Genomic DNA, 12,795 nt, shown 5'->3' with positions numbered 1-12,795 from the left:
GGATGCTCTGAGTTGATTCCATTTCTATAAACCAATCAGACGGTCACTCTGTACAATAGTCTGAATAAGGAACTTGTTAAAAGAGTAAAAGGTAAAAAGAGTTGAAAAATATTCCACTTGAGTAAAAGTACGAATTACTTTGATGAACTTTTAATTAAGTACAAGTAACCGGTATTATATACTTTTTAATCACACTTCTTCCAACGTAGAACAACTCAAGACTTACAACAAAACATGCTTCAGCATCTCATCATATCCCCCCCGCCGACCTGTTACTGAATTAGAGACAGGGTTAGACATCCAACATGTTAGATAGTCCCTTGTCAACTCAAAGAACAGAATACACTATGAAGCTACAATTGATGGAAATATGTGACTTATTTCACTAACCTTAAAAAAGGTCACCTGTTAACTAAATATTCACAAAATAAATGTAATCTTACCCTAGGTAGCGAGAAACATGCTAACGTTAGCCAGCCACAATAGCCTATCAATCTAGCTGCCTTGCCAACAGCAAAGTAGCAAGGTAGCTAGCCTGGTCGTTAAATGGGAAAAAAACCCGAAGAGACGTTTGTACTATCAACTCCGTTCTCAAAAATAACTGCGAACCATAACTTTTGTAGAGCAGTTTATACTCTGCCAAAGTAGTGTTAAATAAAAGTGGACGGTGCAACACAGCTGGTCTGTAAACTGCCTCTATTTTTTCTCTGTTTCCTCAAATGTCAGCACTGTCAAGACAGTTGGTTATTGCTCAATGGAGCAAACTTGCATGTCAGAGTTCACCAGAGTCAAACTGTACATCATGTTCAGCATGGATTTACTGTGCCCCCCAAAGTCACTCCATGGATTGCAGCATTTCTATTGAAATAGATTGATTTAGGTTCAAACGCCACTGTAATAAATGCTGGTCTGACGGGGGCCAGTGAAGGGAATCCCCGCTGTAATTATGTCACAAAATGTATTGGGCAAACCAAATTGGCGGTTTACACATATTTTGTAGGGGAGAGGGTCGGACTGAAACTATGCCCCTTATTCTTTTTCTACTATAATTCTAGGCAGGCAGCCTTCTATCAATTTAGCCTCCTAAGATACAGAAATAAACCCCAAAACTCTGAAAGTACTTAGCACCTTTATGCTGGATTAAAATGTTTCAGGTCTCATGAGAGCCCATCACGTGCCTTTTTATGATACTGTCGCTCCAAAAAGTAGGGAGGACTTAAATGCAGGAGACCAGTCAGGCAAGCTTTAGTAACAAAAGATCCCAAAAGACATGATGTACATGATTTACATGATGTTGAGGTCAAGAGATTGTGAAGGCCATGGCAAAACCTTCAGTTTATGCCTCTTGATGTAATCCACCGTGGATTTTAAAGTGTGTGTAGGATCATCATCCATTTGTAGAAGCCATCCTCTCTTTAACTTCAGCTTTTTCACAGATGGCATCAAGTTAGCGTCCAAAATTTGGTGAAATTTTATTGAATCCATTTTTCCTTCTTCTCGTGAAATGTTCCCTGTGCCACTGGCTGCAATACACCCCCAAAGCATGATTGATCCCCCCCCCATGCTTAACGGTTGGACAGAGGTTCTTTTCATTAAATTCTGGGCCCTTTCTTCTCCAAACATAGCTTTGCTCATTGCAGCCAAAAAGTTCTATTTTAACCTCATCGGCCCACAGAACTTGTTCCCACAATGCATCAGGCTTGTCTATATGTTCATTTGCAAACTTCAGATGAGTCTGGGCATTTAAAACCTTAAGATTGACATCACCTGGTCTTTCCAGACGATGACTTGAGAACAATCCATGACACAGTCAGGTCTCAGCTTTCCAAAGGGGGGGTGCATGCTAAACTCTGCAGGGTGGGTTTTGTTTGCTAAATGTTTGCTAAAATCGAACTTTTTGAGACATATTATACAAATGTTTAATCTGTCATTTGAGGCCTTTGGGAAATTTTTTCATCTTTTCTTGGCTTCTTTATGCACATTAATACAAATTTTTACCTGGGTGCCCAAACATTCGAGCCCCACTTTATCTAGATATTTATATTTTTCAGACTTGGTATATTTATGACTTTACATGCTCTGCACTTGGGTTGGGGTTCCATACCTTTTTGGGCCAGACCAAGGTTAATGGCGTGGCATTCCCAATCACGCGCACAGGAAACGAATAACCTTGAAAAAACGATTTGCAACTCGGCCAAATCACAGACATGTCGATTCGCACTGGACTAATATTTTCACAGGACCACAGTGTTTGGCGAGGTCATTTTGCGGGGGAATTTTTATTTGACAAATTACAGACATGGCCAATTCACATGGGATTAAAATCCCAGACAATCTCCGTAATTATTACAAATGACTAGATTAGATTAGATTAAATTATATAACACTTTATTCATCCCACACTGGGGAAATCCCCTTGTTACAGCAGCAGCAGTTTTCAACAGTAAAAAGCACAAGAAAAAACAACCAATGAGCAAAAGGTATTGAATGAATGTAAAGTGGCATTAAATAAATGGTGTTGTAAAGTGTGGTTGCCATAGTACAAAAAAAAATAGAGATCACCAGGTCATACCGATCCCATGGGAATAGGGTTTTATACACATAAGGGAAAGGAGCTGTCAACGAGGGCCAGGTGCCATGAGGGCTGACGAGGACCAGGTGAAACACGTCATCAGGGCGGGGCGGACAATCACGAAGGCAGGAAGTAAAACAAGACATGAAATATGAGAGCACCTGCAAAATAAATCAGAAAATGAACCAATCTCCAGGATCATGATTCAGAATCAGAAAGTAGCACTTACTAGGAATTTGCTTTGGTTGATGATGCATACATATAACATATTTGAAAAAAATTATATGAAGGCCACAAGGATGTGCAAAAATGTTGAGGGTTGTGAAAAAGATGACAGATACATCTGGGAATTTTTCTTTTCTTTTGATACCACAATGTACAGCTCCTCTAAGTGTGTGTGTGTGTGTGTTTGTGTGTGCATGTGTGTGTGTTTTACTGTATACTATCTGAGATCAGTTTTCCCTTTAGCTGTAAAACAGCAGCTCAAGGGGAGTGTGTTCTTGATTGTCGACATGTAAGAGGTATAATTAGCTATCCCACATGCTGCTTAACGGCACACCTCAGACTCATGAAGCTCCAGCATTACCATTAGAATATCAATGACCATCTGCATTAATACCTGCTGCCAGTTTTCACACGACTATAGTGGTTGGCAGCAATTTTTCTAAATTGCTCATGTGTCTTGTTAACAGTTAAAAACCACCCCACACAGATGGATGTACGGTATTGGCCCTACGTATGATGATCTAAAACCTGTCTCTGTTAATGTCTCAGTCTGAGTAAAGCAATACAAATTTAAGACAGTAGAAAAAATAAAGGGACTAAAATAGAGACACAAACATGAGACAGCGGTGCAAGCGACGCATCCAAGTCACATTAGATCTTGTTAAATTCATTTCCGTCCGACCACACATTGTGTCTTCGTGCCCCGAGGCGTAGAGAGTACCCATTTTGCATATCAATTCATTACCTATGAGCCACGACCGGGGCTAGAGTCCATACACACACACCAAACAGGCCACTCATTACAGCCCTCCGTATTCCAGAGCACAACCTTTGGCATACTGTCACAGCAATCTGCCCCGCACGGCCATAAATCAACTCCAACTACGAGCCCATTATCAACTCATGTCAATGAGAACAGACAGGGCTTGGACTTCGAAGGCTATGGTGTAAATTTATATTAGATTCAATGGAGATGGGAGTCCAAATGAAGGGGGCGGCTGTTGACTGGATCACAGACACTGTTGCTCTCAGCCCAAAGATAATTCACTTAATATGCATCATTCTGTCTCCCGTTCCTTCAGCTCGGCCTAGTTTGACCGCAACAGCAACATTGTTAACCCCTCCATCCCAGTCCATTCCTTCCACTGGGTTGAACTTTAGGGTTATGGAAATAGGTCAAGCAGAGTCCAATTGAAGTGAAATATGAGGCTGGAGTATCGCAGGGCTGAGTGGGATCACCCCAGCCCCTTAAAGAGCTATTTATGAAATGAAAATAATATAATTTTCCTTATATCCTGCCTTTTATCATTATACACAAAATGTAAAAATATCAAATGTAAGAAAAAAATGAGAGGGGGGGAAATGTGGTGCACAGTCCTGAGAGCAACTATATACATATATAAAATAATAGAAAGATAGAGGGTTGTACACATTATGACAGAGGCCTGTTTACAAAGATAACTGTTTTTAGAGTAGTGTGCATTTGTAAAGGCATTTCTATATTCTATTGTACTTATTGCTTGAGGCCAGTTTTTCTTTGAGTATGAAATGGAAGTTACACGTCATCTCTTATCTTTACGATTCAGTTACATCCACACGATGCAAAACCAGGAAACGTCTCCTTAAATTAGCTTTATGCAACCAACACTAGAAGTCCTCATCAGGGGCCTCAACCCTTCTAATCAGTGTCAACGCGCCTCATTGGTCATAATAGTGCTGCATCATTGGGGCTCAGCCAAGCAGGAGCCAGTCAGCCTGTTATGGGGGGGCTCTATTCACAGTCCAGCAAAGCCGATCCATCTGCTGCCAATTGACATGCTGTGAGTGTTGTGTTGGATCTCCGCATAAATCCCCATTAGGCTCGGATGCTACCTGTCCAACTCTGTTATTGACTCCTTATTGTGCGCTGGCTCCAAAACAATTTCAATCTAATTTGGGGTTATAAGGACTGATATCAGATGCCGGTACCTAAATGTAAATCCAGTGCCATCTGCATCCAGGAGACACTGTGTTTTTTTATCCTGATTGCTCCACTGTGCTAGTAGTAGTTGGAGAGTTTCTCTGTTGTGCAGCTAGCTGCCAGATATGATCAGACATTTTAAGCTAACATGGGATGGTATAATACAAGCCAATTAAGAAAAGTGGAGGACATTGTTGATGAGTTGTTGTGGGAAGGCTCTCTAGTTTGTTAGTGGGACTGTAAAATGTCAGATACTGACATTCAAAGGTCATCTGAGCATGTCAGAACATTTGATTTGAGATTAACATACTGCACAGTCTCCAGTTGATGTGGAGCCGCAAGAGCCAGAGCACGTCAATCAAAATATCTGACCTCTTTAACAATGTTGTATCCCCTGTCTCTCTAATTTAGTCATTTGTAAATACCAGTCATATGGACAACGTGAAGAAGGGAGGAGAAGTAGGGAGGAGAAGTAGAAGGTGGTACTTTATATACACCCAGTATGTTTGATTGAATGTAACAGAACTTGAAGTGAGTGAAGCCGTGATAGTGTGTGGAGTGTGCACTTCCTGTGGTGCTTTGTTTGAGCAGCTTTTCCTGACAGATTTGTTCCAACACTTTTCTCAGAATCCCACCTCACCTGGAAGTGTTGGTGTTGGAGTTATTGGCTTTTAAATGAGATATTATAATCCTAACCTTAGCAGAGCTCAAACTAAAAATAGACAACTCCTATGTTCAAGAGGAGAAGGGTTTGACAATGTTAAGAAAACTGCATTCCTGCTGTTGTATGCCGCCTGTATGTTCTGTGCTCACAACAAAAATATAAGTTAATAAGTTGCTTTGTTTGCATTGCTCAGTACGTTTTACATTCCAGGATGTAATGTTCATGTCCCTTCTCCGTCCTTACTCGCACAAATACTTTTTGGATCAGAATAAAATATGTCTTTGCCTAATGTTACTACTGTGAGTCCGTTTTACAGATATCACACAGAGCTGATGCACAATTCACACATGCCCAGTTCCAGAAACACATTTTGTTACAATGTGCAACTCTACACCCCCACTACTACCTACTACTGTCATGAATAAACAGTGTTCCTTATTTGCTAACGTTGCCTCTGAAAAATCCAGCAGACAGTAACCAAGGATACTGTTAACTGAAACAGTTGATTTAACGTCACCTCTCCTTTTACACACAGTAAAGCAACAAAATGGAAATGCTGAGGGAAAATTAATACATTTTTTTCATTTTGGTTATGAGCGTTCTGCACTGTTCCAATAGCTCACCTTTAAAGGGGAGAGAGAGAGCAAATTTGGGCGGGCATTTTAGTGTGGGAGCATTTTTCAGGGGAGGACAGTCTCGAAAGGTCACAAATGACAGACTCTTCTTCTAAAGGCCATGATTATTTTCACAAAATTTCATAAAAATCTCGACATTGGTTTTGGAAAAACATTGTTATGGACCAAGGTGTCCAACAGATTTAAGTAGAACTGTTTATTTAATGAAGAAAAATGTTACCTGAATTATTCCGAGTAAGCGGGCTTTTTTTGGGCTTTTCAGATGTCATTTTGGAAAACTGTCCAAAAATACTCTGCCAACACAAGCCCAAAGCTATCTGCATGGATAGATTACAGTAATGGTAGATACAGCTTTACACCATTTGGGTAAACTGAACCTTTAAAAGAATCGAGACTTATTGCTCTTACATATTTCTTTCTTTTTTGTGATTGAGCTTACATACTGTACTGAAAGACATTAAATGCCTTTGAAATTGTCTTTTTCCTACCAATGGTACCATTGTCTCAGATTTCTTTGGAAAGGGTTTTAGCATTTGTGATGTTAAAATTGACCAATCATAGGCTGTTGGGACACAGAAATCAAGTGTACACACGCGGGATCATAATTCAACTTACAGTGTGACTTCTAAAAACAACTGACCTCATCACTGTCAGAAGACCTGCATCCACTGTGAGTTGGTTTGGGAATTTGTGTAAGAGTGAAACTTGAAAAAGTCGTGGGAGGACTTAATACTCAATTATAGGCTCTTGTAAAACACAAGAGAAAGACTAATAAACATGTGGAGGGATTATTGTTCAAACCGTTCAGTGGATCTTGTGATTACTGTGCCTACATGTAGACTGTGACAGGTGAGAAGTAGTCACATTTACATGATAATGAATGGAGAATTGTTCCCAGACTGAGCACTTCCTAAAATAAGCCGAGGGTGTAGTAGATGGAGGTGTGCTGCTAGGAGACGCCAACCTCTCCACAGCCTCAGTAATGCACCGACAAACACGAGAGGAGCCTCTCTTAGGCTCTATATAACCCTCCATTTGTCACGATTGCTGGTTTCTGTTGTAGATTTTTCCTGTTTCCTAGTTATTTGTTCTGGTCCCTTGTTGTTTCACATCTCGTTTTCTGTCTTTTCCTTGTGTATGTCTCATGCTTAGTTTCCTGTTTTATGTTGTAGTCTCCCTGTTTCTCCCATGTTATCTCTTGTTTCACTTCCTGTCTTTTGTTTTCCTGCCCTTGCGATTGTCTGCCCCGCCCTGATGACTTTCACCTGTTCCCCGGTCCTTGTGTCACCTGTCTTGGTTTCACCCTCATTTACATGTGGATGTAGTCTGTGTGCTTTCTTTGTCTGTTGTTGGTTTGTTGTCTGTGAAATGTGTCACTCCCCAATGTGAGTCGATTGCAGATTTGAGTGCATGCGTCACTTTGCGACAAGTAGCATACAAGATGCTAACGAGAGACTTCTGTAATGTCAACACAGTAAAATTAACCTACTTAACCAAGTTGGTTCACTGCTGGCTACAAGTTAGCATCACACACAACAAAGGCTGTCAGTTGAGTGGCGTTTTGAGCTAACGTTAGCAATCAAACAATCATAGATAGCTTCAATTTTTCTGAAATGACTACCATTGTCTTTTTTATTTTTTATTATTTTTAGTGTTTGTCATGACAAATGTTTATTATTTCATGGATTTCACAAATCTCAGTATGACACGTTATGCCGTAAACTGTTTAACTGAGCATGTGCGACTCACATCTGCCCTGACTCACATCGGGGGAGTGACAAAGTGTTCCATCCTGGGTTTAGTTGTATTTTTCGTCTTCCTGTTCTTTTCCTGTATTTTGGAACATCACCTGCTCCCACGTTTGTAAGTCACTTTTTGTTTTTTCATTAAATCCTTATATTGAACTGCTGCTCCCTCCTTGCCTTCCCACACTTGGGTCCAAGCCAGAAGCCTGACACCATTTATGACAACAGGTAGACTTTTATTAGACTGAGTTTTACTAGAACTATGAACGTAAAGGGCACAATAAGAGCACTCTGTCACTTGGTGATTCACTCATCTACAGTAGATTTGAGTTAGATAACAAGATATGACGCCACACTGGAGCTGGATTTATGCTTTACTGGCGAGGCGCTGCAGCAGTCCAGCCATTGATGCACAGGGTCAAAGTAAATGATATAGTGCAGAATAGAACCTGTTGATTAACAGCGCAGCACTCTGTGAATGTGTCATGCATTGACCGGCCGTATTGTGCTGTTGTGAAAATCAATATAAGTCTAGAGAGCAGCTGTCACAGTTGGTAGGTTTAATGTAATTAGTTTTTCTAGGTAACCCTTAGATTTTTGGTGAATTTAGTTGTTCAAAAACAGAAAGGATCATAGTAAAATCTCTCCTTTAGACATACTTGGTTGGGACTCTTGGCGTTACTACTTGAAGCTCTAGGGACTCGCGTCCAGCCCTTTGGCGTCATATTTAAACGCTTGGTCGGGAATCTTGGCTAGTGATGGTCAAATGAAGCTTCGCGGATCACTGTCTTTATATTCTGAGCTCACTAGATGGCAGTCTCTTTTAAACAAAGGGATGAAAGCACACTGAATTGCCATTCGTTTAACCTTTTTCTTAAAACAGTGAGCTCAGAAAATAAAGAGGTTGGTTCGCGATAGTGATGGCCAAATGAAGCTTTGTGAAACAGTGTCTTTATTTTCTGAGCCACTGGATGGTGCTCTGGGTTTTAAGACAAAGGCCTAAGGCATTGCAATTCAGCATATTCTCAACCAGTTGTTAAACAGAGAATGCCATCTAGTGGGCTCAGAAAATAAAGACACTGGTTCACGAAGCTTCATTTGACCATCACTACTCATGGCGTCACTTTTTGACACTTTGGGTCGGGGCGTACCTTTAACTGACGTGTGGCACAAGAACGGGATGGTTAGGTTTCGGAAAGGTTGATGGGTGGGGTTACAAAATGTACGTTTCAGGGACAGGCAGGACAAGGACGGGACACAACCCCCGCTCTCCTGGGTGAAAGGCCTGTGTGTTGTCAGGAGAGGAGGAAGAGCCCTGATAACATTGGTTAACAGGTAAGCCACAATGTGCTAACACATTTTATTCAAGATTTGATGAACGTCAAAAAAATGATTGCATTGTTGTATCTCTTTGTGGAGTACATTCATACTATACTCACATTAAGGTTATTTAACCCTCATGTTGTCCTTGGGTCGAATTCGACCCGTTTCCAGTTAATTTTTTTTTTTTTTTTATCATTAAAAATGGGCCGTCAAAATAAGCGCTGAAAATGTCAACATTAAAAAAATCTAAAAACTTTGGAAAAAACATTAAAAAAGCACCCGAAACATTGAATAAGTGACAAAAATATCTTAAAAAAACAAAAAGAATGTCGAAAAAAAGAGACCAAAATGTTGTTTTTTTCAAGACAACACAAGAGATAAAAACTAAAGACTGTTTCTCCATTCCTTGAAAAAAAAGCACTGTTGGCCCACTTTGCATAGGATCAATAGGCAACATGTTCCAAAAACAAGGGAATGTGTATATTCTCTGTTGATTTGTACATATATTAATTGTGCTCTCATATAAAGGACCCTGTAGATGCAACAAGGATGTCCAGTAAATACCCAGCAGGCTGAGCCTGTTAGTTACAGCAGAGACACCCTATGGTCTTGTACTGTATTTCTGGGGAATTAGAGAAAATTAAGTAAAGCCATTTAAACTCAGCGATGGCCCAAGCAGAATCTGATCCACCTAACCAAGCGTTAGTCATTGCACGGCTTGTAAGCGTCCAGCGGCTCGCCAAACTTTAATTTGTAGCTCGCAAGGCTGTAAATGAATTCAGTGATGTGTTGGGCGGCTGTGGCTCAGTGGTAGAGCGGTCGTCTGCCAATCGGAAGGTTGGCAGTCTGATCTGGCCTGGCCCTGCCAGTGTCAATGTCGAAGTGTCCTTGGGCAAGACAATGAACCCCGAGTTGCCCCCGATTTGTTCATCTGATGAGCGGGTGGCACCTTGGCATCCTGGGCCACAGTGTATGAATGTGTGTGAATGGTGAATGGTTCCTGGACTATGTAAAAGCGCTTTGAGTAGTTGTTAAGACTAGGAAAGCGCTATATAAGAACAGTCCATATGATCATAAAGTCAACGCAGACATTTCATCAAAACATTGATAAATAACATTGATTGATCAGCAGACATGCTATTTACGACTGGATGTAGCTTTTGATACTTTGTCTGTAAAAGAGGCTCTCGTATTGACTTTGTCCTTGCAGTGTGGCTCTTATGAAATATAGTGAAGACCGCTAAACATCAAAATAACTCATAGACCTAATTTTAGAGCACGTCTGTATGAGTGGCAGTTGTTGTTTAACGGCTCCAACTGGCACAGAAACAGTGAGGTCTTATTACTAAAGCCTATAAAAGGGAGAAATGACTGCTCTTAGGGCCTGTCACTATCCTCCAGTTAAATACAACCTTTATCCCAACCACACACACACACACACAAACAAACACACACACCTGTGAAGAGGATCCATATTAAGTGATTACACAAACATGTTAATCAGCTAGCCTTAAATCAATACTATCCATTTGACCTGGTGTGAGTGATTGTGACTGCAGTTTGTGTGTTTTAGCGTGATAGCATTGTATTGGCGGGATGAGGGAAACATTCTTATGAAATATAATGTGTCTTTAAGAGCTGATAGAAGCAGTCCAAACTAATTTTGACTCTTTAAGGGCAGGATTATGTGTGCTGTTATGTCCTCTCGCTCCGCTCCTCTCTCGCCCTCATACTCATACATACAGCTCCCCTAATGACTCTGGTGTGTACAGATCCACTTGATTGGACATTATGTGATTGTGGAAGTCCTTGAAAGATGGATGTGTTTGCATATAAAGCCCGCATATTATTCTGGTGTGTTCCATACTGTATATCCGATCAATTCACCATCACCAAAACTCTGTGTCAGCGCTCAGATCAATCATTAATAATCATTAATAATCATTAGTAATCAGCTCAGCCGTGAACAAGTGTGGATGTTATAAAATTAGAAACATTTACATGAGATGACTGACAATATCAACAATCATGTTGTGTCTGTGCCGCGTAGTCATGCAAATTACTATTATCTGACGGTGGCCTAGAACCATTAACACCTGTGAAACTATCCAGCAGCTCAGCACTGTGTCCTTACCAGAAACTGCCATTCTACTGAGCATTTAGTGGCTCTTTATATGAGTCTATTTGTCTCTTTCAGCTCTTGCAACAACTCCTGTTGTCTCAGCGTGACCTCAAGGTCCTCTCTTTAAATGCATTTCCAGTTACATTTGAATGGAAGTATTGATCTGGGTATTTTTGTTGCACAGCGTTGTATTGATGGTGTATGAGGCATAGCCAGAATGATTGAGTGGTAGCATTGTGACAGCCTTATCAACCAGAACAAAAAGACAAGCCGGTGGAAAATCCATAAGCGGATCTCACTATAAGCTAGCGTTCAGTACTGCATATCTGGATTGATTACTCATTAGCGATCAATATCTTTTGATGCAGTGTTGAGTTTCAGCGTCATTCTCAGTCATTTAATTTTTCACAGCCTGGCTGTGGCAGTTCTTCAGGCTGGCTTTCAAGTAGTGAAAAGGAAACTGCTGAGGAAGGTGATTCAGGCCTGTTTTATGTAGTTCAATGCAGATTTAATCTGACTGGATGGGTCAAGTGGATCAAAGGGCCGGTCTTTATTTTCCCTCATTGACTGTATTTTATAAAAATGAACATGGAAACAGATCTGTTTATTTGTTTTAACTGAACTCTATCACTCTTTGAGAATCATAGATGTGTTCTCTGATTTCTTGGTTATTGGAATTTGGTGACTTTGCACCACAAAGCTTAAGAAAAATCCCAGAAGATATAAGACACCATCGGACTTTGACTACCTTCCAGGTTAAAAACCTATAAGTTGCACTACCTTTGACAAACCCTTTACTGTAACACTCACAACAATCTACCTTGTACTTAAACCTTGTGAATTTATGTCTCTTTTATAGTGATTGCTATCCGTGAAATTTTGCTTATGTCTTTATGTTGTATTTCCTGCTCCATGTCTCCCTTGCCTAATTCTTCTAGCAGTGTTGGTATAAAGGTAAGGGCAGGATTCTCAAAGATCTGCACTGTCAAAATGATTAACAGTGTACATATGTGTGCAGTATGCATTCTGACTTCTGGGGGAAACTCACTTCAAAAGTGCTAGAATCAGGTTAAGTTTATTGTCTTTTTGTGCTTTTTTATAATCTGCTTGACTGTGCTCTGCCTGCCATCATCAATAAGGTATTGCTAAACAACAAGGGTGTGGTTAGCACTTCTAAGTGGGATACATACATATATACCAGTTACAGAAACCAGTTATTAATGTACCTGGGTAACTTTAAGAAAAGCTGTGTCTGAACCTTGTCGCTTCAGTACTGGAGTCTCTCAGGGATTTGTGTTAGGTGCCCTCTTAATTAGATATTTTTCTGAGTCTAAAAACCAGGTGACAGAACTCATTTCTGCTTGTTTGGGTGAAATTGATCTGTGGATGTCATGGATGTCATCTCTCGTCCACGACCTCTCCATTACCAGAAATCTGAGGTGTCATAGCCGGACTGCAGCCCGGTGTGAGACTGGAAGACCAGTTGTCCTTCACTGCTAACAACTCTGTGACAACCTTGGGTGTTTGGTCTCTGCCTGTCTGTGTGTGT

The 12,795-nt window shown here is 40.6% G+C and overlaps 1 long non-coding RNA gene across 1 annotated transcript in view; it reads right to left on the bottom strand.

The window, feature by feature from the left end:
* LOC116690619 (uncharacterized) overlaps positions 1–10,622 on the bottom strand; it is an 18,179-nt gene extending 7,557 nt beyond the window's left edge. Inside the window, exon 1 of the long non-coding RNA XR_004332307.1 lies at positions 10,612–10,622. This is a non-coding gene — a long non-coding RNA (uncharacterized LOC116690619). The remainder of the gene's footprint in view (positions 1–10,611) is intronic.
* Positions 10,623–12,795: the final 2,173 nt, after the last annotated feature.

Source organism: Etheostoma spectabile, chromosome 6 (genome assembly GCF_008692095.1).
Source record: "Etheostoma spectabile isolate EspeVRDwgs_2016 chromosome 6, UIUC_Espe_1.0, whole genome shotgun sequence".
NCBI classification, from domain to species: Eukaryota; Metazoa; Chordata; class Actinopteri; order Perciformes; family Percidae; genus Etheostoma; species Etheostoma spectabile.
The sequence above is the reverse complement of the archived record's forward strand: the minus strand, read 5'-3'. Positions and strand labels throughout refer to the sequence as shown.